General features: G+C 39.8%; 1 pseudogene; it reads left to right on the forward strand.

The window, feature by feature from the left end:
* The first annotated feature begins 527 nt into the window (after positions 1–527).
* On the forward strand, positions 528–21,730 carry LOC148413114 (uncharacterized; annotated as a pseudogene).
* Positions 21,731–22,129: the final 399 nt, after the last annotated feature.

A 22,129-nucleotide genomic window follows, 5' to 3' on the forward strand; every position in this document is an offset into this window, starting at 1 on the left:
CTGACCAAGAGACATTGTCACACCAAAAATTTGAAATCTTTTTCATTGGCAGTTGTCAGGAAAAAGACAAACATCTGTGACCTCTGAAAAAGAAAAAAAGAAAAGAAAAAAGTGTTAGACAGAATGCATAAAAAAAAAAATCCCCATAGACACAGGGCAACATCTTGATGGAAGTGTTCCCAGAAGGGAGGAAGCTCATATAGCTCTCAAGGGAGAGCAATTCCTTCATGTCTTGAATTTATTCAATCCACGCTCGCTTTGTCCATACTTTAGTCAGTATATTCTAGTTGCAGTTTTTCCACATAGTTTATCAGTTGTCTAAACCATCGAGAAGTAAACCAGCTGTGTGATCATGGAAATCCTGAAGCTGGAGATGTTCTGATTAATAAAACATGAAATGAATCATAAGGTTATCTGATGACGAGTAAGAGGGGAGGGATGAAATTAAGTTCAGTAAATGTCAGATTTACATAAACCGCTCTTCATTTCTCTTTCAGAAACACCATTGACATTTTTTTTCTTAAGCCATGGCCACAGTCCAGTTTAAAGTTTTCCAGCAGAGCTGTAGTACCAGAGCTTGGGCCTGGACTCTGACTCCAGTAAGGACATCACATGTTCTGTTGCGTTGTCTTGGACTTGACTCAAACGATTCTCTGGTTGGACTCGCAAAATATGTTTATCCACTTGACCAAGTTCAACTATGTTTTATATTTATTCATGAAAAGAAATGTCATTAAAAAGAAACTTGAAATTAAGTTTTTTACGTTAACCAAAGGCCAGCTAGAAGGCCTCACGTTGAATGCGCCCTGTGATTGGATGGGAGGCAACGCTATGCAGAGCAACCAAGCTATACCGTGTAGCTTGGCAGAAATACACCAGAGCCAGAGCAGGGGACCATTAGCAGAAAAATCAAATACATCTACTCACTTTTTTTAACTCACAATGGCTGAAGGAGAGGAAAATGTCACCCAAGTCATTGAAGTGTTCTCAAGGAAAGAAAGAAGAATGGATTTTGTGTTGACATAAGTGTTTGGTACAGCCGTTTTCGTGAGATCAAGCATTTTTTTTTCCATTTTTAATATGACTTTTTAATTTTATTTCGCTCATTTTCAATTAATGGATATCACGTATTACGTGTAGTGATAGGATTTAATGGGTTTATTGAGGTTTAAATGCTCCAGAAAATAGCTCGGGTAGTACGCGACTGAGGGGATGCAATGCCCAGTAATGCGTACGTGTAATTTCTCCAGCGGTGGTGTTGGACTACGCAGAACATCACTGAAGGTCTGAAGTATGAAATGCATGGACCACCACTGATATAAATGTATATAATCATTCAATCAGTAATTATCTAATTATTACAAAAATATCAAGCACAACAGCAAACTATTCTTAAAATGATTTGAAAATTATACCTGTTTGTGCAGACATCCTATGAGAAACATCTGACTTTGAAATAGTTTGGAAGAAAACTTCAGATCAGAAACAGGCAAAGGCTTTCATAGCTCAAACTGTATCTTTTTTCCTTTCTTCCCAGTTGGTGTCAGCTCACAAGACAAACTATGCAACTCAAAACATTCAAGCAACTTTCTATCCTGCCATGCTCATTCTATACAGTCACAGCAAGACAAACACAGGTATCATAAATGAGGTTTACTGAAGTGCATTCTTTCAGGGTTTACAATCCTTAATCCCGCATGGCATCTGTGTCCCTAACCAGCTAACAGCCAATAGTAAAGGAGGGAGTGCTAGAGCTCTAAAGCAAAGATTATCACAATAAAGTTCCCCACCCATGACTTTGGTTGAGAGCCAAGCCTCAGATATTTCACTTTTGTCGACAAGCCACTTTTCTTTCCAGCATTTCCCCTGTATTGAACCCCTCGTTTTCTTTTCACTTTGAAACCATCCGTTCATATGCGTGATCTCTCCATGAAGAGCTCCAATGCTGTGTCAGATGTTTTGGTAGATATTCCTTCTTCGGAGAAATGCGATCATTTCTCCGCAAATGGTAATGTTTACATGAAAAGAACTTTTCCGGTGTTGGGGCACTTAAGGCCACATGCAGGATCCAATGAATGCATTGTAAAAGCAGCATTGTAGCTACACTTTAGTCCCAAAAATTACGTGGTCATAAATAGTACACCCCCCTCTGACCTTTTCACTTGACTTGCATGTGTTCTGCGTTACAGACCATCTTAATTTCTTTTTCCTTTGTTTTCACTTGCATTGCTCACCACCTGGCATGCGCTCATCCATGAACATTACGAAGAAAAAAAAAAAATCGAAGACAGGTATTTATCTGCAACTGCCTTTGTTGTGTGCCTCTTTACACTCCTCCTCATCGTTTGTCTCTCACCAAAACCACAAACAAAAAATACGAAGATAGGTTGAAGAGCTCATGCAAGTTTGCAGTCACATCAGCCATTCGCGCTGCGGTAACATGAACCAGCTGTCTGCATGATACTCACTGTTAAATTTTCTCTTTGGTTATACCCAATGACCTCATCTCAGTAAACCGATTTTATAATATGCTTCACTTCTGTAGTGACCAGTCAGCCCTGATAGTCAAAAACTTGTGACCACCATGATACAATTTAGAAAGGTAAAAAGTGGTCTGGCTTCTGTGTTATTTTTTTACCTTTGCGCCGATTTAAAAAAAAAAAAAATGACACTCATAATTAGCGAAAATAATTTGTGGACTCGTCAGACCACAACACCTTTTTCCATTTTGTGTCACTCCATCTCAAGTGAACTGAGACCAGAGAAGCAAGCAACATTTTTCTGGGTGTTCTTGGTATACGGCCTTCACATTGCATGTTAGAGTTTTAATTTCACCTTTTAGATATAGTGATGAACTGTGTTATTGGGCAATAGTGTTTATGATGCCCACGTGGCAATATCCTTTACACATTGTTGCCGTTTCTTAATGCATTGCCTCCTAATAGAAAGTCAGAGGCTTTTAATGCTGGTTTTTGGCCTTGCCACATTCATGTAGAGATCCTGGGACTCAACTGAAGCTGTGGCCACAGAACATTGTTGACAGAGCCTATGCCAAAGAATGCCTGGAGTCGACATACGTACTACATAGAAGAGTGGTCAGGTATGGTCAATCAAAGAGAGTGGACAGTTAAACAAAAAACAACAACATTGTATTCATTTTCATCCTCACTGAGCGAGATACTTAAGACAAGCATTTAAAGGCACTTCATGAGTCTGCTACTTCTCCAAACTCAACCATGCAGTAAATCTTGCTCTAATCAGAGTTTGTTTTCTAATCCAGTCAGAATAGCAAAATATGTACAGTATATGTACAGAAAAGAGGCCCCAGATCTTATTCATGGCTCTAAATTGCGCTGAATCCCTCTGAATTCACAAAATTCTCAACATGTCATGTCATGAAAATGAAGCTTTCAGGATTTTAACTGCAGCTGTTTTCTGGCTAGTTTACTGTCTGAGAAACAATAATAATGTGTCAGGCAGTCTCCAACCAAAAGAGATATTGTTATTGTATTGTCCTCCAGAGATTCACCACACCCTCAGTGTCAGTCAACATATGGAATGGAGCTGAGTGGGTAGGACAGTCTATGAAGAGTGCAAAGGGCGAGTAGATTACTTCATTCACAATGTGTAGTAATCTCTCAGTGTAGCTGGATCCAATGACAGAAAGACACATTGACGCCGCCATCGACTGAAATTAGCTGATCCTCTACATTTATCACTTTATTTAAGATATATACCGGAATGCCAGGCCTTTGGGGTTGTCTCATAGTCACTGTTCTAGCTCATCCATGGGTCAGGGCTCTCAAATTCCTCCAAACTAAACTGGAGTACAACAGCTGTTATGAAATAGAGGCTACTTGTGCAATGGGTCACAGTCATTTTAAAACCAAATTCTTTTACCAACCTCTTCCTGCAAAGCAGGAAACATACTATTTATTGTTCAAAAGATGAAGTTAACAAATACAGAATGAGCCTTGCCAAAGCCCAAATTCAATATTGATAGGGTAACCAAGATAGCCTGGGTGACCAGGAACATTCGGCTGAGAGCAACCAGGAGTTACTTCCCCCAGTTACGCTTCCAAGGAGGGCGCACAATCTCTGGATGCACCCTAATGTACTCCGATTGTCAGAATCATCAAAGATGCCATGCCATGTCTTTTCATAGACTTTAAATGGATGCATATTTATGTAATGTTTAGCTGGATCAGCCAAAAGGCCGGCCTTTCAAAGAAAACAGTATGTTCCTGGATATGTGCCAAAATGAATTAATATCGGTAAATTCTTTAGTTTCTTCTCATCTGTTACTGCTGTTGATTTTAAATCTTCTATGACAACGTCTTGATTGACATTTTCCTCTAACTGCAAATAATGCTATTCAGAGCTGTTTGGGACCTGCATTTTTAATAAAATAGCCTGTTTCCATGTTAACATTGAAGACAGTGTGGTAGAAGTGACACGGGGACACAGACTATTATTTTCTGTTACTGAAAACCATATTCAAATTACATGACATTTTCTACTATCTTTGTGCATGAGGTTTCGTCTCTAGGCTGTTGTTTAAAAAAAGCAACATAAACATTTTTGGGAGGAAATGTCATAATGTCAATTTATAAAAAGCAAACATTAATTGCAGGTCTGGGACATGGTGGTTGTTAACCACAGCAACTTCCATTTACCACAGTGACCTCTACATCCTGACTTTATATGCTAAAACGACTGCTTTGAAAACATGTGTCTTCCTGTCCATGTACCATCACTTTTAACCTATGACTTTTTAACCCTTTTAACCGTAGATGTTGCGAATCGGTGAAGGTGGAGTCAAATGTGTAGGTCCACCCCACGTCAAGCAACGTCGAGCTCTGTAGCCAGTGGTTTCTCCCAAAATATGCTAGCACATGGTTTACTCTGTGTCTCACTGTTAATTATCAATTCAATCACAAATTGCAACACTTTTATGGTATATTTCTGTTTTCAATGGGAAACAATAGGCTGCCCAGAATGCATTAGATTTTACTGGGTGATAGAGTTTTAATAGAAAACGGCATGTTAGAGTTTGACTTTATTTTTATAGCTACTTGTTATTGTACAGTGAATATCGAAGACATTTGGCACCTGACTCGCAGCAAGCAACTTCTCATTTTCTTCATTCTGAGCCAAACATTCTGCAAAACCTAGCTGTTAATGCAATTAAGTCAACGGTCGATTTATGGTTGAGATAAATATGAGTTAGTTGTTTTGGATCATACCTACCATTTTTTCTGTCATGTTATTGATTTATTTCTCAGCAGCTCTCTCTTATCCATCTGCATAATAAATATAAACATTTTAAAATGTGGGCCAGCATGCTGAGGAGGTGAATCCCAGTCATGCACTCCCTCTGTCTTAGTGCCTGACACAAAGTTGGAGATGCTAGCTGGTGTCTGATTAAGATTGAGTGAATGGTTACAGGCCTTTAAACAATACATTTTGAATGATCTCCTCTGTCGTCTTTCTTGACAAGAAGGTGCACAAGGGTGGAAAATGGAGTGATGCTTGCGTGTTATGTATCATGCATCAGTCACTTTGATAATGTCTCTCTTATCTATTTGTTCGAGAGACCGACACATTTGCAAATGAACAGAAAGCTGAACAATTACACTCTGTCAAGATGATTATCCCAGTGTATTCGTATTTCATGTTCGTTGGATATTCCTCCTTTGTTTTCCCATAAGTTGATGAGGATTCATGTGATTTCATATTGCCTGACCAACTCATTAAGACATCCTGCACCAAAAAAGCAATCTCTTCTGTGCATGTGAACTTCTCCTCTGCAAGCAATCTAAAGTAGGCAGTAGGCGGGGGACACCCTGAAATGGTTGCCAGCCAATTGCAATGCACACAGAGACGAACAACCATTCATGCACGCAATCCCACCCAAGGACAATGTAATATGTCCAATACACTTGCCATGCAGGTTTTTGGAGTGTGGGAGGAAGCTAGAGTGCCCGGAAAGAACCCACGTGGGCTCGGGGAGAACATGCAAACTCCACACAGCAAGATTGGAGTGAGATGGATCTGATTTTAACTCAGGTCCCTGAACTGTGAGGGGGGCCTACTAACCATGATGCCACCAAGCCGCTTAGTTCAATGATGTACAAAACAAAGATTCTATCACATCGTTATTTTTATTTATCAATCGTAACCGTCACGGCGATGACCAAGTCAAACGAGAAGTGAACCCTGGAACATACTGAAGGCGGCTTTGGTGTGACAGAACGTTTTATCCAAAAAAAAAAAAGAGCACTCGGCGCGTGAAGTAACAACGGAAATTCTTCACAGTGCAACACAAATCAAAGAGACAATGCAAAAGTGCATTTAACTAACTAGACACTGGGGCGTAACTAACAAGAGGACGTCACCAAGAAATACAAAAGTACCAACTTTTAGTCGGTACCCTTTTGCTATTGGAAAAACTGCTAATGCAAGGTAGGAAATAAATAGCAACAGAAATTCTCATTCAAAAAAAAGCTAAGGCATGGCGAAACAAGGAACGTGAGACTGGAATTGACGCTGCAAGGCCAAGGCAATAATGCAGCAACATCTTCCTGCTTCGGCCACACCTAAATAGTCCCCTGATGGCAATGTGCTGCAGGTGTGCAGCCGGTGGCTCCGCCCCCTAATCTGCAAACAAGGACAGATGATAAAGCACAGGGGATGTCACAGTAACTCTAGTAATCTATTACATAGGTTTTGTCTGGCTAACAGGCGGGTAACATGTTTTGTCGCCATCTTTATGCTTCAGATACTCGATGGAGAAGAGGCTTAGTTGCGGCGTCACACAAAATTCGGTGAAAAAATCCATTAATGTAACAAAGAGGCCCGAGCCAATATTTGGGTCAATTTGACCCACCTTTCTATGTTGTTTTGTACAAAACAACCCCAAAAAGTCCCCCATTTTTACAAGACCTTAAAACCTCAACCTGAAACATTGGGTTGTTTTGTATATAACAACCCAGAAAGCTGTCAAATTGACCCAGCTATTAGGATGGCTCTTTGTTGACCCATGACCAGGTTATGTTTCAACTTAAATGTTTTCAGAGTGTATGAGGAAAAACAAGTGATTAATCGACATTAGGAAAAAGCGTGTGCGTCTCATACATCATTTCAGGCCAAAGGTTGGGGAAGTACTGAAACAGCAGGTTAATGTGCATGCAGGTTTCACAAGTGATGAAGGGCAACATAATTAACCCTGCAATGTGCAATGTTTAGGGTGCGCTGGGACACCGATTCCTCTGACAGTGACAGATGGGACCCATGGCCCAGTTAGAGAGCCACTGGTCAACCGGATCGCTGTTTGGCACCATAGGTCATTTTCATCTATCACAAAGCTGTCATCTGTGCAGTAGCATCAGTGGTCTGATGGCTGTGATCATGACAATATCTCACATTGAGCATGCATAAAGCACACAGGCAGCCAACTATTATGTTTTGAACATTTGGGTTGCTTCGCCATGTTAAATCACTGTCCTGACCCCAGTATTTAATATATATCTGTCTATTTTGGATTACTTTCCCTCAGCATCACTCAACCAAAACCACAGGATGATAATAGCCTTGTCCAACAGGTGGCGCCCCCCACCCCCCCACACTTTGTCCTTCATTTTCTGCTGCTGCCCATGAAAGGGGGCCCACACACCCCAGTAACAGATTTGATTGGAAAGCATCTAGCCCCTGGCAACCAATCCCCTACTAGTGTGCACACACAAACCCAGACATGGTTACCATGGCAACTGCGGTGTAAAGGGTAGTCTAAATGATTTGGTCTGTAGAACAAGCCAGACTATGGTCATGATGGGACAAGGTGTCCACTAGAGTATAAGAATGAAAAAGAGGGTGGGGGAAGAAACACTTACAAGTCCGTGTTGAGAGAAAACAGAAAAATGTGCCTTGTGGGCAAATGTATTGGGACGCAAGGCTATTACACCTGTATTTTAAAATACAGGCATTTGTTGCAGTGGTGGACAGTCAGGGCCAGCAAGCCCTTCTCAGAAACATATCAGAAACATGTATGTAACATGCAACGTAAATTCTAATATTTGTTTCTCAAAACTGTATTTGTTTATTCTCAACAGTTATTCATTTTGTTGCGCTTTACATCGTTGTCCTACTTCAATCACCATTGGATGTATTGCCCAAGAAGATTTTGGCCTCTGTATATTGTCATGTCAAACTAAACTGCCAATTGCCTTCAGAAAAAGCTCCAAAACTCTCATTTTTTTAAATTATCTTAAAATATTTCAAATGTATCCTTCCTGTCTCAGGATCTTCCCGTTCTCTGATTGGTTGGTTGAATCTAAACTTGTTACAGCCAAATTTGACAAAAACACATATGTACTTTATGTCGTAATTTTTACACATGAATGCAAAACATGAATACTGTAATCAGACTTTCTGGTAATTATGATGTATTTTATTTAAACAACTTATGTTGTTATCTTGTTTACAGATACATTTTTATTCTCAAACCAGAGTCTAGGCCAAACTGTGGCTCGGGGGCCAAATGGGGCTCTCTGTTTGTTTAACTGTGGTCCGCACAGTAACCAAAAAATGAAATAAAACACAGCCTGCAGGACTCGTGAAAAAGGAAAAACAATGGAGGTGAACAAAAACAGAAGGGACAATGTCCCACTGCCACCCTCCAAAAATTGAAAATGGAAAAATTGGTTCATATTTTGTCGCACTAGTTACAATAATTTAAAAACAGCAACATGTTTTCCACCACATTCTGCTCTGTGTGACAAGAGTTTGCTCTTGTTTTGGTTTCGATTGTGGTCACTGTCCAATGCAGTACTGGCCTATAGGTCACCCCAGAATCTTGAAAATTTCCCATGTTATCAGCCTCAACAGAAAGTTGTTATGTTGTAGTTTTTTTATAAATAAACAAATAAAAAGAACAAATGAATTTCTTGCTTGATTTCAGTGTAAATTAACGTCAAAGAATTTCAAAGTGGCACTTCATCCTTCTGTTTTTCTGTATGCGGACCTCACATGCAAGAGTTTGGGCACCCCTGTTCTAGACTGCTCCTAGACAGCGTGACACAAAAGGACTTTACTTTACTATGGTGAAATATATGTGAAAATATACAGAAATCATTCATTTTATAGAGATGCGTTTCTTAGCTGAAAAAACTGGAAATCATTAATTAACTGAATAATTAAAATACTTTAGTCTCGTTAACTCATCAATGAAATACATCACAATGATGCCTCATCTCTTAATCTGTTCAATTTTGTTAGCCGCGAGCTTTAACTAGCCGCTCATCTGTGCTGTTCTATTTGGAGCAGGATATCAAACAGCTTCCAAAAACTGGGCTTTTCAGAGATTATGGACGCTGAACCAGTTCTCTCTGTTTACTGGAATGGGATTAAAGGCTGTGTGCGCATGTGTGCCCACATGTTTATGTTGATGCGTCTGTGCACATATGTCCACTGAGGAGAATGAGTTGAAGACAGAGAGGGAGCGAATAACGTGTGTGCTTTCCCAGCATCCATTGTTGTTTGTTGTGATAACTGTGTCTTGTTTAATCTCACCGCCATTTTGTTGTCTTACGCTTATTGCTCCTCCTATCGCGCTCCTCATGGCAGTCACCGGCTTAATTTACCAGAATGGTTACCGTAGCAACACAGACAGAGGTTTATCTGTGATGATGCTCCAAGATGCGCCGAGCCAAGGTTTGGGGATGTAGAGCATTTTCCAGAGTTAGAGTGAGGATAGCAGGGAGGGAGGTTTAGACAGTCACACTACTTCTGTTGACTGTTTTAGTATTCATTTTAGATGCTAAAAATGTCCTACTTAATTGTTTTAATCACATCCAGGTTTTCATCCACTCTGAGTGTGTATGCATGTCTTTCTGAAGGTCTGCTCATCATACTGTTAACCTTCACCTCAATTATGGAAAGCACTTTGTGTTACTATCTTTTTTGTGAAAAGTGCTCTGTAAATAAAGTTTGATTGATTTATGAGGAGGGCCGTGTGTGTGTGTGTGTGTGTGTGTGTGCGCACGTTTTTTTTTGCGTGTGTGCGTGCACATGCGTGTGTTAGCGCATGTTTGTGTGTACATGTAGCGTGCGTGTGTACAGAGCCCAGTTTGCTCCTATTTGCCATTCACCTCAATGTTCTCAAATCAATTCCTCTGCTATTTCCCTGCCATGCTGAATGGCTTTGATTTTCCTTCCCCTCCGCCGATGAGTAGTAATTTAAAAAGTGTAAATACAGCTATTGTTGGAGGCATAATCAAACATTCATGAGAGTGGGATCCAGGGAGAAGCTGAGAATCTAGGTCACGGAAGCGCTGGCAAGACGGCTGCTTCACTCAGTACATCGTTCGCTTTCTAAAGCTCTCTTCCACTCATCTTTGTCTTCTCAGCTATCTATATTTCCACCCTCACTCTTTTTCTCTCATCTTGCTTCTTTTATCTTGTCTTCTCCCTCCTTCTCCTTCATCCTTCCTCTCTTTTAAAACCCACGGCTCACCTCTCATTTGTATTCCTCTTCTCATCATCTCTCCAGAGCTCCTCTCCCACTGCTGCCTCCTTTCTCTTTACTTCGGTGTCTTTTATGCTACTTATGCACTTCAGTAAAACATACTGTATTACTGCCAACATAAAATTAAACATCACCTGCAACATTTGAACATATATGTGCATTTGAGCACGGTGTAACGCCAGCAAACGACCGATACGCTAAGTCATAGTAACAACCCTCTTTACCATCATCAGTCAAGGACAAGGTCATGTTGTCAGTGCTTTAACAATCATCTCTGAACAAAGTGTAGTGGCTGACCTTGACTGTGAAAGACAAACCAGAAACAGCGAGAGAAAAACTGAAAAAATAGAAATATCTTGAAATAATGGGGGCTTTATTTCCATGCCCAAGAGAAATTGGGTGTGAGCTACAGTCTAAATCAGAACACTGCCATAGATGCTGCTGTAAGGTGATGGTCGTTCAAAAAAATAATCTTGACTCAGATTCATCAAACGCTGACCAAAATAAATAAATAAATAAATAAATAAATAAATAAATAAATAAATAAATAAATAAATGCCATGTTCAGAATGGAAGGCGGTAGGAGAAAGGACTTTGCTATCAAAGAGGCCATGTCATATTTTTGCCCTCTTCTGGCAAGACTGACTGCACACACGTTGTCTTGACAAATAATTTCCCTTCGCCATTACAGTATAAGCTTGCTCAGTACAACCAGCAAAACCAAAAATGCATTTGGATGTGGTGCAAGGGCATTCCTCAATTAATGAGACTGAGACCCAGCCATTTTCTCTGATGGGGTGGGGCCGGTGATGAGAACGCAGCAAGAATCAAGAATTCTCTGAGATGGGTCAAGACACTAAAATAAAAGGAGGTGTTTCGGGGGAGTAATTAGCATTTTAACATGGCTAAATGCTTCAAAAAGTTGAATTACAATGATACATCCCCTTGAACTCTGTGTTACGCTACTACAGCCAGCTGGAGCTGTCTGCTGTATTGTAATACAGTAGCTGACAGATGAATAATACAACCAGATTGGCCTAATGAACACAAGAGATGAGTAACTCTAAAAGAGGCAATATTTAATACTTTACAGACCCAATAAGTGGATACGGAACTGAACACAGCTGCACATCTGATTATCAGTATGTCTATTGTCCACATCACAGAAGAACAAGAAAAGTTCAATATATATGTGCAAAAAGAATATTAATGCATGTGAGCACTTAGTCTGTCACACGCCCCTCTTCCTCATCCCATTTTGTTTTGAATCCATTGACCAGTTACTTTGTACCAGTTACTTTGTACTTGACATTTCCACTTGCACTGAGCTCGATCTCCAACTAATTCATGTGTATGTTTTCAATGACAGCGCATATAAGGGATCGGACAGCAAGTGGACAGTAACAACTCAGCCTCTGGCTGGAAAACACTGTCCCCCTTTGACCTAAATAACTAATGATGGGAGGGCTTGGAGATGAAAACAAAGTAAATTAACAAAATATAGGTCAAATGTTGGCCCTCTGAAAGCCACGCAAGTAGATTGCGCCCAGAGGAAATCATCATGGTCATGTTTGAAAAAGACAGGCAGACTGCCGGACTGCTGCTCCTCTTGGCTATCGAGGATTAGCCAACTGGCAGACGGGATGACTCACTTGTCTATGCAGTCACTCTGTCCGTCTTGGCTCAAGTAAGCACAGATGAGAAAACAATCAGAGAGAGAGCATGTTCTGCAGAGTCAGCTACTCATAAATAAGTTTCTAAAAATGAATGACATGCTCTGAAAATTTAATTCACTTGTATAATGTGATAAACACTTTCAGAGAATCCCTGATAATGAGTCAAATAATAAATTAGATTTATTACTCCCAGGATGTTAGAAGTGGAGGGAGATAGTAATTATTTTCTAGGACTTTCACCTTTTTTGGTGTTGTGTCAGAATAAAGTAGGGATGAAACTAAAACATATTGTCATAATTGTTTTTTTTTTGTCAATTCATACATTGATTGGTTTTAGAAAACCTTGTTTTACGTTCCATCTCTTTATTAAAAAAAAACACAACGTCTCATATTGACAATATTAAAAAAAAATACGATTATACTGGTTTGAATGTGACTGAAACAAGGAAAATTACATCCCAAGATAAACTGTATTTTGATTTAAAGCAACGATAATCAAACTGGGTGGCTCGGTGGCGCAGTAGTTAGCACGTTCGCATCACAGTTCAGGGACCGGGTTCAAATTCACCTCACTCCGGCCTCCCTGTATGGAGTTTGCATGTTCTCCCTGAGCCTGCTTGGGTTCTCTCCAGGCACTCCGGCTTGCTCCCACACTTCAAAAACATGCATGGCAGTTGTATTGGAAACGCCCAATTGTCCTTAGATGTGATTGGGTACGTAAATGGTTGTTAAATGTGTGCCCTGCAATTGGTTGGCAACCAGTTCAGGGTATCCCCGCTTATTGCCCAAAGCCAGCTGGGATAGGCACCAGCAAGCCTGCGACCCTTTTGGACAAAGCTCTAGAAAGTGGATAGATGGATAGACAAACTGCTAAATCACAGAATAATTATTGTTAAGAGGCTGAAACCCTAGGGAATTTTAGTTTTCCAAAAGGATTAATTATCAAAATAATGATTGATTAATGTTATTACCATTAGGCTATTTGATTAATTATTGCACCTCTAAAATGCACTTATCAGGCTATTTCTATTTATCCCGTGTTCTATAGATGCTGCAAGTATGGACGTCAATGACAAGTATGATGAGTAACTTTGACATTGCACTTTACTTTGAAGTTATTCAACTCTATTCCAATTTTTTTTCCACTTTCACTTTTCTTTCTTCCTTTTAGTTTGGTGTGCAGTTTTCCCCAGCGTTTCTTTCTCTGTTCATCGGTCACTATTATTCAGGAAACAGCTTTCACACTGTAGACCTTCAGTCGACCCCATCCTTTCACCCAAATATTCCCTCTTTGCAGTTCTCCTCTTCATCCCTCTACCCATACGTTTCCCACAACCTGATGAAGAGTTAGCCTGACAGGCTCATCAATAACGCAGAGAATCTTCAATGAACCTCGAGCATCAGCCAAAAGCCTTTCATATTTAAGATGCCGATCTCTCCATTTTTAGATATTCTTCTACCATGTGATTTCAATCTTGATACTGCAAAGCTTTTGTCTCTTGTCATCTATTTCTTCCTTGCATGGATTTTTAACACCTGACACCACTACAGTGCTGCGCCTTCTGCCATTTCTGTCTCCTCCTCAGCCACTAAAAATGATGGGAAGGACTGACTGCCTCATCATATTCCCTATTCACATATGTCTTCTCTTACCCATCCCCCTCCTCTCCAATCACCTTTAGTTCCATCAAGGAGCCTGGACTTTAAAAAAAGCCTCATCAAGAGGAGCAGCATCTGTGAAGCAGAGAGATGCAGAGAAGAAAGAAAAGAAAGAGCTGAGACTGCAAATAATGTCCTTTGCGTCCCAACATATTGAGCAAGTTTTAATGTGTCACGGCAGACAGCAGCAGCTCCTCTTGGATTCTACCTGTTTATCCAGTTCTGTCTTTTAAAAAGCACAAGATATCTGTTTATTATTTCTGCGATTCTTCACACATTGACATTCTTTGTGAAAACGTGTGAGTCTTTCATCTTGTTCAATGATAACCAGATTCAAACCACCATGAAGGAGGCGAGAACTCAAGTGTCACCATGAAGCCAACATGCGTGTGTGTGCGTGTGTGTGTGTGTGTGTGTGTGTGTGTGTGGGAGGGGGGTGGGGGCGGGGGGTACCTCGAAATGGTCTTTATTTACATAACATATGCTGGTCCTTATGTGCAATGTATTCCTACTTCATTGCCTCACGTTCATGAGCATATTACAAACATAGCTTTGAACTTACTATATTTGAACGCATGCGTGCACAGGCAGTGCATGTTGCAACATTTACTCACAGCTGACTTTGAGTTACAGCCAACTTTCACCGTGTGTCTCAGTCTTTGCCCCCTCCTCCCCCAAACAAAAATAAAAAAATAAAAATAAAAGACAAGTTTACATCACGCTTCACTGCAACTGTATTGAATTCACTCCACTGAGCAGGGGAAAGGTTTTCATGTTTGGCATTATTTCAAAGTGTTCTTTTAGAAATAACTCATGCATCAATAATAGGAGGTCCTCTGAGCACAGCTCGATGGCGGCAGCTCGTTTGACCATCGGTGGCCCATGTAAATGCGTTGCCTGCCAGGGGATCAAAGCAACTGCCAGCCTTTGTTTGTTTTTTTGTTGTTTTTTCTTTATTGTTTACTATTACAATAGCCTATAGCCTGCGTCTTCATTAAAAGACCTAAAAAAAAGAGAGTTGTGAAAGACTGCTTCTACAACTGTGTTACATTGCCACACAGAAAGGAAAAAGAGTTTTTAGCTAGCTAACACAAGTAACTCTATCTATCTATCTATCTATCTATCTATCTATCTATCTATCTATCTATCTATCTATCTATCTATCTATCTATCTATCTATCTATCTATCTATCTATCCATCTATCCATCCATCCATCCATCCATCCATCCATCCATCCATCCATCCATCCATCCATCCATCCATCCATCCATCCATCTATAAAAACTAATAAAAGTAAAAAAAATGCACCATAATGTTAATCTCCTGCAAAGAATCAACTAGAAGACTGACTTACACACGGCTGTGTTATTTACAATGTTGTTGCCATTGAATCCAGACACCGCCAGATGTAATTTATCATTCAAATCGCATATTCGCATGAAATATTGCTGATCATCAGTTCCGGGATCTTTTTCTGTAATGAGTCTATTGCTACTTTTAATTCATGGCCAAATTTTGGACACACCTTATTCAATCTGTAATGCTAGCTGTAATGCTTTTCTTTAGCGAGGTGATTGGTTCTTGCCATAATATAAATTTTAACAGTTGGGCTGTCAGCTGTGTATTAACCTGACTTCTGTACAACACCAACAATGGCGGTATTCAGAGCTAAGAATGGCTATTTTGAAGAAACTAGAATATAAAATATGTTAGCAGTTCTATTACCTAATTTTTTAGGACTATAGGTAACACCACATGTTCATTCTTAGTTTTGATCAATTTAATGATAACATACAATGTAAATAGTCATGCAAATAAAGAAAAACATTAAATGAGAAGGTGTCTCCAAACCTTCAGCCCATACTTTATATATTGGTGACGTTAGCATGCATATATTTGATTGTCTATCAGCACCTAGACAACAAGAATATAAAAAATGAGCACCACCAGGTTATGTCAGGAGTCAAATATTCTTGGAAAGTAACAATCAATGCCAAGTGGATCTTGGAACTGGCTTGAAAAAAATAAATGAAAAAAGAAAAGGAATAGCTGTCAGAAGGTATCAGATGGATAACTGTAGCAAATGTGTCCCTCCTGGGGTCGGACAGAGGTGGATGCTAAAGTGGGTTCAAAGTAGAACAAAAATCGATGCCTAACACCCCATCATGGCCGAATGAGATAAGTTGAATCATTTAACTTTAACCTGCACCTAACTTTGGAGTTATATTACCCAAGACAAATGGCAAAGTATTGAGTTTGTGAATATATTTACTTGTAACATTAAAAGTTTGTTTTCAAAGAAAAAAAAAATATTGATAGCATGCCCAGTGGAAATGAAGAAAGAAACCTAGTTTGCGAACAAACTTTTCTTAGATGTAAGATTAAGAAATAGTGACTAGTGTAAATAATTTTAATTTTGTAAAATAAATTTATACAATGTAAAAACAAAAATGAGTGGCACTATGATATAGAGATTTGAGAGTCACTGTAGGTATAGCAAAAAAAATGATATACACTATTTTGGGCCATTTATTCTATTTGTTATATATATTGTTCATATGTATTTAATATGCAGCAATTGGGGCAGCGCTCCCAATTTTGTTGTATATCTGCTGGACAATGACAATAAAGGGATTCTATTGTCTTCTATTGAGTACACAGGGAAAACATGAAACTTATTTATTAGTTCATAGACTGGGAAAGATAAATTAATAGTTTTTTTATACATATTTATTTGGTAAACTATTTTAGTTCTCTCTGCTTTGCTGCTGCGTAAATGCTTTGAAAAGTGTTGTCCTTACTTTTGTGAAGCACATTGAGTTGCCTTGTGATTGAAATGTGCTATATAAATAAAGCTGCCCCGCCTCTGTCTCCTGGCCTTTCAGGTGGTAGATGCAGGCTGGTACTTCACATAAGTCTGTCTCTGTGACAAGTGTTTCTCCAACCTTTGCAGGCTCAATAGAGTGAGTAATAGCTTCCCAGCGTGTGACATCACAGGCCCTCCCCACGGGCGATTTCTATCTAATTAGATGAGCACTAGCTAAAGACTGAGTGGATTTGTTTATTCCTGGCTTATTGTATATATAGTAGACATAGAGCTTTTAGACATATCACGTAAGAGTCCCTATAGTATATCTATGTGTGAGTAAAACTGTCTGTCCAGCTGAATAGGAAACATTTTTAGTGTCAAATGATGACATTAGCGCCTCTAATAGACACTGGCAGGCACAGGCAGCACGCCAGGTCTAGCGAGAGGGTGTGAGCCAGCTGTGTCAGTGAAATCAAATTTGACATTTACTCCATGGATCTGCTATTAAAACAGGCTGTACAAATAAAACTCAACTCAGACTTTGAGCGACACGTTTATTGCAATTACAACGTATGCCTCTGCCATTGCTCACCGGTGGGAGGCACGTGAAACGTACACCCGTTCATACGTGTGTACAAAAGCACGCCCCCTTCGTAGCATAAGTAGGTAAGCAGGGTGCTTAAGTGAACCAACAGCAGGGGTAGGGAAAACAAACATAGGGGCCACCAGTAAATCACCTCCATCCTAGCTGCGCCCTAGGGATTGGATGGCACAGGGAGGCCCTGCGGTAAAACTTCACCAGTGGGGAATGCCGCCGCTGGGAGATATGGAGGCAAAGGCAGGAAGAGGAGCCTTTAAACGCACTCATTCCTTTGAGGTCATTTTTGGGCAGGAAGAGCGAGGGAGAGGGGAAAATAGCAGCAGATATGTAAGCAGTGTCACCCGCTGTCACCTCCTTAAATGCTCCCCTTTTAACCTCCTTCAGTGGTGTCAGCCAAAAAGCAGGAAGTGAAACATTTCACTAAAAAGGAATGTTTTCCTTCTTCATCCACAATGACAGTGAAGTTGCCGTGACCCCACAATCTCTCGCATCACAGAGCGGCGCGATTTTCTGTAAAGCCCGTCCTGATGTCAATATACTACTGTATGTGTATCTCTTTAAATTCAAAGATGTTTCACTTTTCCACTACAAGATCATCTTTACAACTCAGCGCAGGTTTTCACTTATAATAAACAGTGAAATGAGGCTTAATTGACCTTCTCAGTTCATATGAAAGGCTGAGACAGCACGAATGAAGGGGGGGATAATGCAACATCTCATTTATTTTTTAGCTTACATTGTGAAAGTTAACCAGAGTAAAGACGCTAATTTCGATACAATAAATGTGGAACAAGAGACAGGTCAGCAAGCAAAAAAAAAAAAAAAACACGAATGTGGCAGCAAAGTTTCACTTCATTTTACAGTGGCATTTCCGCTTATGAAATTAATTTGTTCTTGAAGTAATTTCTCATAAGTAGAGACACTTTTTACATGTAAATAGCCTAATTCGTTCCAAGCCTCCAAATGAACACTGTTTTAAATTAAAAAGATACATCAAAAATAATAACAAATACATATCAGAATTACATTAGTGCACAGTAATCAACATTTAGGAAAAACAATAAAACACGCTCCTAAACCCTTTTAATTAACCACATTAATTATAGCAGTTGACAATACGAATGCAGTTCACTTATTACCTTGAGATGGTGCTGGTCTGTAATGAGTGCAGAGAGAGACACCTTTTTAGAATGTTTGATTTGTACGTATTTACTTGACATTTCCAGTGATCCAAAAATCATTTACAAGTCCACATGAGCAATAATATTTATTTTTGGGATTATTTTGAGAATGTAAGTTTACTGTAAATTTAGTTTAGGGTCATGTGAAGTGCTTCCTGTTTGATGTCATTGCTAAAGTGCCAACGATGAGCTAACAAATCCAATGTCATACGCAACAGCCCAAAGTGGTATGTTGCTTATATGTTTTTATAGGAATATGTACAATGTTAGCCATAGCTAGAATTTTATGTTTGTTAAAATATAGCATTGTTTATGCCACCCCAATAGTACCCTCTCTGCAAATTAAAGCACCATCTATAATGACATATTGAATGCCATATACATGGTAGTACCTGATTGTGACTCATTTTGCCAGTGAAAAAGTAACATTTGCAACAAGCCTTGTTGAATTGCCAAGACATTGCACAATGAAAAAGGGCACACTCTGTTATTTAACTATTCAGTGATATGGAAAGAAAGCAAATACGGTGATCTTATCAAGCTCTGGAATGCTTTGACATTGTGGGCTGTATCAATTTGCCCAGTTTTCTAAAATGAATCAGGAAAAAGCGGATTCCTCTCATACAATGTAAGACTGACCTGACAATCTCAATCCGTAATTTGTCTCGTTGGCCAGTCACAGAATCAGGTATCGAGATGCTATAATCTATGTGTCATTAATCAATGAACTCAACGGAAGCAACACTGTTTTGCTAAAACATGAAGATGAACTTTTTAAGCGATTAAAATCATGATTCACTGAAAAAGGGGCTTCTCGTTTGTTATTTACTTTGACATTCTTCATTACGAAGCTTAAACCAGTGAATGATATATTTTTCCTGTAAAGATAGCATGGAATTGAAAGGAGGAGGAGGGTTTTAGTAATTTATCTTGTTTCTGTGAAACTGTCATATGCAATAGTAGATACTTGAAAAAATATTATATGTCTGCCGTTAGTGTATGGATGATACCTCAAACTAAATACCGGTAATATTTCTCCGGTGTTGTAAAAACACCCTTCCATCCATCTTTCATCACCACTGCCCTGAAACTCCCTGGCACTTTCAGGGTGCCCCAGCTTACTCTTATCATGTATTAAATCCAGATGAGACTTGAGACTCTCCTTGAGACTGTCTCAAAATGTTGACAATTAAAAGCAGATGGCTGATAAAAGCCCTCTCAAGTTAATGCAGAGTATACCAGGCCATGACAGCTAACTGCAAAATTCTCTTGCATTAAACAGAGAGCAGGAGCTTTCAAAATTGAGTAATGTTGTTGTGAAGTCAAATCGTTAAAGAGGACATGTATAATTTAGTAATACGACATATTTACAGGTCTAAAATCGCATTGCTTTGGTCAAATAGCAAGACTATAAATTGTACAGGTTGACAGGCAATCATTGGACATTGAAACAGATAAACATTTACACTCACATTCATGCGGTCACTGAGTGGGAACTGAACCCACAATGACTGCACAGAGGTCAAGCAGATTATTAATTACAATTTCAGTGGCACATTACATAACGTATTTGGACAAAAAATGTGAGAGATCCATCCATCCATCTTCTAGAGCCGCTTATCCTCACAAGAGAAGCAGGCTTGCTGGTGCCTATCGGCTCGGGCGGCATGGCTCGGTGGTAGAGTGGTTGTCTTCCAGCCAAAAGGCCGTGAGTTTGATTCCCCGACCATCGGGACCATGTCTAAGCGTCCTTGAGCAAGACACTGAACCCCCAGTTGCTCCTGATGCTGTGTCATCAGTAGGTAAATGACTAGTTAGTGTAAAGCGCTTTGAGTACCTAAGGTAGAATAGTGCTCTATAAGTGAAAGTCCATTTACCATTTATCCCAGCTGACTTTGGGTAGTAGGCGAGGGACATCGGCCATGCATGTTTTTGGAGAGTGGGAGGAAGCTGGAGTGCCTGAAGAGAACCCATGTGGGCTCCACAAGGATCACATGCTTTCATTTACAAGTTTACTCAAACAGAGAATGTAGAATCTGCAACTTTCTCTTTTGTTTTGAGGAAACTGAATTACAAACTACAAAAAGAGATTGTTTTTGGTCTATGGGCAAAATCAAACAACAACTTGGGAGCATAGCTCACTATGGGAATAGATTACAAACATTTTTTCTTTTACTGTCCCCTGAACCAGGTGTGCCCAAATTTACATACTTTTCCAGCAGCCAACATCCCGATGATCCCTGATAATGTATTCATGTTTAGAGTGCAGCACACTACCGGTGAGCTAAATTCATGGGCTGCCATTAGTGTTCATCAACACAAGTAAGTAGAATGCATACTAATAAACCTTAGCAATATTAGCTTTGTCCTTTGTTGGACAGAGGCTTTAAAATGTCATTTTATTATTCTTGATGGCATATAATCTACCCATACTATCGTTTCGATCGATTGGTCAACTGCGATCAATGCATTAAGCACCATTACCCTAAACTAACCCATGTGTTAGCAAAGGTTAGTATTATATTCAGCTGTCTGGATATGATTTAGAAAATTAAAGATTTGTCTATATAAGATCCCACAGTTAACCGTGCATGTAGTGCACAAAGACCCAACCATAAAGTCAAAGCAATTTTCTGTAGATCTGCAAGAGAGAATTGTCTTGAAGCACATATCTGGAGAAGGATACAGAACATTTTCTGCTGCTTGGAAGGTCTCATTGAGCACAGTGGCTTCTGATATTTGTAAATGGAAGCCTTTTAGACCCAACAGGGCTCTTCCTAGAGCTGGCTGGCTGTCTAAACTGAGCGATCAGGGAAGAAGGGAATTAGTCAGGCAGGTGACCAAGAACCAGATGGTCAGTCTGTCTGCATTCCAGCTTTCCTTTGTGAAGAGAGGAGAGCCACCCAGAAGGACAACCATTTCTGCAACAAACCACCAATCAGGCCTGTATGGTAGAGTGGCCAGACGAAGGCCACTTAGTACAAAGAACATGGCAGCCCGTCATGTCCCTTTGAGCAATTTGCCAAAAGGGACCGGAATTGCTCTCAGATCATGAGAAAAAAAATTCTCAGGTCTGATGAGACAAAGATTAAACTCATTGGTGTGAATGGGAGGCTTCATGTTTGGAGGAAATCATCACCAGGCCAATACCATCCTTACACTGAAGCATGGTGGTGGAAGCATCATGCTCAGGGATGTTTTTCAACAACAGGAACTTGCAAACTAGTCAGGAGATAAGGAAAAATGAATACAGCAATATACAGAGATATCTTGGATGAAAAATCCAAGTGCTCTTGACCTCAGACTGGGTTGAAGATTAATTTTTCAGCAGGCCAATGACCCAAGACACACAGCCAAGATCTCAAAGGATCGGCTTCAGAACCACTCTTTGAAAGCCCTAGGGTGGCCCAGCCAGAGCCCAAACCTAATTGAACATGACTGGAGATGCATTAAAATGGACAGTCAATTTGCACAGTCAATTCACATCCGATCTTGAGATGTACTGCAAATAAGAATGGACAGGACTATTTATTGATAGGTGATTTAAGATTGTGGCATCATACTAAAAAATAATTTAGATTGTAAATGCTGCCAAAAGCGAAGGTGTATCAACAAAGTATTAAGCAAAGTTGTGAATACCTAAGTACATTCGATTTCATGGTTTTCTATTTCAATAA

The sequence above is a fragment of the Hippichthys cyanospilos genome, chromosome 14, assembly GCF_059441005.1.
Source record: "Hippichthys cyanospilos isolate Australia breed blue-spotted pipefish chromosome 14, RoL_Hcya_1.0, whole genome shotgun sequence".
Classification (NCBI taxonomy): domain Eukaryota; kingdom Metazoa; phylum Chordata; class Actinopteri; order Syngnathiformes; family Syngnathidae; genus Hippichthys; species Hippichthys cyanospilos.